Raw genomic sequence first — 4,695 nt, forward strand, 5'->3', positions numbered from 1 at the left:
GCTTCATTCAAGGCACATTGATGTTAGTTATTTTGCAGCTGGAATAGTTGCTCACTTAGCCAGCGACGGGCCTTCAGCATGGACTGTTACAAGTGTTCCACGAGAAGTTATGCTTAAAGAACTGGTAAAGCTATAGCTAATGTAATAGCTTGTTTAGAATATTTGTCTATGTATAATTTAGTTAGTAGTTGAAAAGTTTATTAACTATATTAATTCTCAAATAGCAAAGAAGAAATCATTTGATTAGTTATATAAATGTGTAGCTTGAGTTTTCTTATGAGAAAAAAAACATTTTAATTCCAGGCAGTTTCTGAGTAAAGGCTTTAAGGTTAGTATTTTTGTGTATGCAATACCTCAAAATTTTATAGTGGTTAATGCTATTCCTATCATGGTTGTCTTAGAGACTAATTACTTATCATTACCTTCCTAGGGAGACGTTGTAAGCCATTGGCAACAGCCTGAAGGTGAAATGGTTGCATACAGGTTAGTGAAAAGATTTTATTGCAAAACTTTACATGTATTGAAGTTTTCGATTTTCAAGTGAGGTGCTCATGAAACACTTGTTATGTGTAGTACGATAGTTATATAAACTGTTACAGTATGTGGCCAACTACAGTGTAGAGAATTAATTGTTGTATTAATTACATGACCAGCTATGGTGTAGAGAATTAATTGTTGTTTAAACAATACACAATACAACAATTAATCCTCTACAGTGTAGCTGGCTTTGTAGTTAATACTTACTCTGGTCATGTAGTTTCTACAGTATAACTAGCTATGTTGTTAATACTTACTGTACATTGTTTATACAACAATTAATCCTCTACAGTGTAGCTGGCTTTGTAGTTAATACTTACTGTATATTGTTTAAACAACAATTAATTCTCTACACCATAGCTGGTCATGTAGTTGGTTTAATTGTTGTATAAAAGATATACAAGGTGTGTAAATGATGTACAGTAAGCATGAAGTACAGGGTTGTGTAAACGATGTACAGTAGGCATGAAGTATATGGTGTGTTCTTTAAAATACAAAAATAAGTGTAAAATGTAACATATCAAACAGTTTTAATCATAGTAGGGCTGCTTTTATTATTGTATTTTTATAGAGATATTATTTATATGACTAGAATTTTATAAACTTAATTGTGAAATGTTTTTCAGCCTGCACAGTTTATACTGGATGACACTGAGCAGCTTCTTTATCTAATGCTGTTTCTCAGGGATGTGTGTAATATTTAGTGTTAGCATATGAATGTATGTCCTAAAAAAGTTTTTCAGGTGTGTGTTTTTTTCTCATTAATTTTTTCACTAACTTTGTTATCTTACAAGTTTCCTTATATTTTATATATTGGAAGTTAAATATTACCATAAGACTATGAATATGAAGATCTGCAAACTTGTAACTTTTAGTGATATATATATACACATACAAGTAAAGAAAAACTGTTCAAAAAAGGAATTAAATGTATGGATAGCTAATATCAGTCCTTCAAAAACAATGCAACTAATTCTATCATTACGGGTAGCTAGGGGTCAGAGGGCATGTCATCACATTTGTAGACTTTAATTCAAATTTCAGTATTATACATTAGTTAATTTCTTAACTTGGAAGTAAATATGAAAACAAAATTGCTAAATATTGATTTTTGTGTGTCATACACTGGTACGCCATTTTCTGGGTTTGGTAAGATTACATTTTATGATGCCCACAATACATGTCTATAGTTTCATACGAATTATAAACTCAAATTCCCAATATTGGCAAGGTAGAATATAAAATAAGAACCTCCTACCTTTTCTGTTTGCTGAGATATAATATTTATCGAATCCACCATATTGGCTCCACCCACCATTTCATCATTTGAAAAGACTTGTTTATCTACGCCTGCTTTTTTTATATGTATAATTTTAGAACCAATTGAAAGCTCTACATTTCCTCTACTTAATTATGTTGGTCTTTCTAAGTTATTTACAAGTAAAAAGCTCTTATATTGTTGGAGAGTTTGAAGTATTATGATCAATTCTATTTTTTGAACAGAAATTCGATTTTTTTAGACCCAAATACAGCATAGTTAGGAAGCCTGGTAAATTACATTAGAATTTTGTGGTATTGGTATAGTCATTTATAATTTTTTGGTATACAAAAATGCATACATAAAGTCTACAAAAATTATTTTCTTCTACTCTGTGAATTTGAACAAGGCTTATTACGAGAGTTAGCAAGTACGACTCACGAGTGCAAAAGAGAACTTCAAAACATTGTAAGTAGTGGAGATCATTGTTTTCCGAATATTTTTCATTTACTGTTCTACGTTTTAAAAAAAATAACTGAAATTTAAATATTTATTTTCAAATAATAATAATATGTGATGTATGGTAACCCAAACCTCACTGTAACTTACAAAATAGTGGAAACTCATAATTTATTGGTTACTGTGTAAGCATGGTAAAATAGGAAACAGGATGTTCATGAGCACTTTCATGCCTATATTACCACTAAATCCCGACCACCCAAGTTTATTGGATCGGATACAACTTTGTACAGGGCCATAACATAAATATTTTCTCTCACTTTTATGTAGTACTTTAGACAATTCTTGTTGCAACTACTGTACTGTGTAAACAAGTTGAGAAATCGTATCCCACTGTGTTTTCAGAGCCAGGATTTGAATAAACTCGTCCACTTATCGACCAGCATTCAAATACCTAATAAGTTTATTGGATCGGCCCAGACTTTGTACAGAGCCATAGCATAAGCATTTTATAATACTTTAGACAATTCTCGTTGTAACCACTATACTGTAAACAAGTTGATAAATTCTACCTCACTGTGCTTTCAAAACGGGGAAGTTCTGGGAATTGTGCTGCAAAAGCTTATTTGATATTGACAGAGTCAAAGTACGGTATCACCTAAACAGGAACATTGATTCATTGCTCTATATTTGGTAGGTTTCTACTTCAGCTGCTAGCAGTAGAATAAACATAGGAAATAGGTGTAAAAAGATCAGAAGAAACTCTCAGGAGATTTACTTTGGAATTTTGTTGTCCGTTGTTTCTTTAGTTTCTAAGCCATCTACTAGCAAAAAAATATGTGTGAAAGGTGAGAAGTGTAAACTCTGACCATAAGTACTAACAATACTATACATTTTATTTTGCATTTGCAACCTTTATTTTCAAATAGAGTTGTTTAAACATTTGTTTAACAACAAGTAAAAGCTTGGAATGGTCTATTCTTTCATTGGGGGTGTGTCTGTGAGCCAGAATAGTTTCGGAGAATTCCACTCCTCATCAGTTACCCTGGACACTACCACCAATGAAACTTCAGACCAAACCAAGCCTTTATAGTAGTGAGGTATCGAAAATGAAAATGGTGCGTGAGTGTAAAACACTTCAACACTTACCTACAACCTGGAGAATCAAGTATAATGTTATAGTAAAGAAAATAACAGATAAAATATAAAGCTTTACTGAAAATAAAAATGTTCGGTATTTAATTATGATGTTTTTTTTATTTTTCATTTGTTTTCACTATTTATTATTATAAAAGTAACTAAAATGCAAAAAAAAAAAAAACCTTATTAGGTAAGATAATGAAAGGAAAGTAATAAAAATCTTCATGGGGTATACACTTCAGCAGCTTGTGTATTATGGTATTCGATGCGGTATTGTGAGCTGCTCATGCACCATGTGTTGGGGTATTTTTTGTCAGACACGGATCAAAGGTTAATATAGATGTATACTGTTACGAGATTTAAGCTATGTAGAATAAATACTTGTGGTTTTCTGTTACAGTTTGGAGTTATTCTAAAACAACAAAAATGGTAATTTAATTTAACTTGATTTTTTTGTGGTTACGAGGTTGGTCAAATTGACCAACACCATATAGAGCTAGCATTGATAAAATAACAGATTAAATATAAAGTTTTATTCAAAAAAACGTTTGATGATTACCTAGAAGGATATAGATATTATGCAAATTAAACTGGACAATTTTTAGATAAAGAAAAGTATTTTTAATCATAAAATCAAAATTACTTTGCATGTTGGATAGTCAGTATTGTGAAAGAAAAAATTCACAAGCAGATCTTTAATTAAACAAATCTTAATACTTAATTTAAAAACCTGATATTTTATGTATGAAAGCCTTGTAATGTTTACTAATAATCTGCAAATATTAGTAAAGATAAGCATACATTATAAAAAATTATAGTATAATTACTCTCATGGATGCTTTTGCAATTATGAGCTGGGTAGAGATAAGATAGTAGAGATGGCATTTGCATCATTCCTACATAGTAGCACAGGCACACAGCGTAGTAGAATGTTATCAGATAAAAATAGGATAAATGAAACTCAACTGTGATTGAATAGTTATATATATTGCTATGTGTTAATTCTTGCTTGTGCTATTTACGTAGAGATTATGCAAATGCCATCCCTAATATCTAGTTTGGATTGTTTTTGAAGGATTGATATTAGCTATCCCTAAATTACTTCCTGTTTTGAAAAGTTTTTTTCTTTACTTGTTTTTTGTATTGCAGTATTTTAATAAGCATAAGAAGGTTGTATTTATAACCAAGTTCTAAATACAATGAGGTTCCAACTGTAATATTTATTGTTTATTTATTATTGGCTTGTAATTCCTGTTTCACCATGTACTTAAGCCTTTCAAAGGAACACCAAATTTCTGTAA

The 4,695-nt window shown here is 30.7% G+C and overlaps 1 long non-coding RNA gene across 1 annotated transcript in view; it reads left to right on the forward strand.

Annotated features, from left to right (window-relative positions):
- Window positions 1–4,695, forward strand: part of LOC111084168 — a 6,096-nt gene continuing 1,401 nt past the window's right edge. The window contains exons 1-2 of the long non-coding RNA XR_002609421.1: window positions 1–124; window positions 431–483. This is a non-coding gene — a long non-coding RNA (uncharacterized LOC111084168). The remainder of the gene's footprint in view (window positions 125–430; window positions 484–4,695) is intronic.

This window comes from Limulus polyphemus, unplaced genomic scaffold (assembly GCF_000517525.1).
Source record: "Limulus polyphemus unplaced genomic scaffold, Limulus_polyphemus-2.1.2 Scaffold14324, whole genome shotgun sequence".
Taxonomy (NCBI): Eukaryota; Metazoa; Arthropoda; class Merostomata; order Xiphosura; family Limulidae; genus Limulus; species Limulus polyphemus.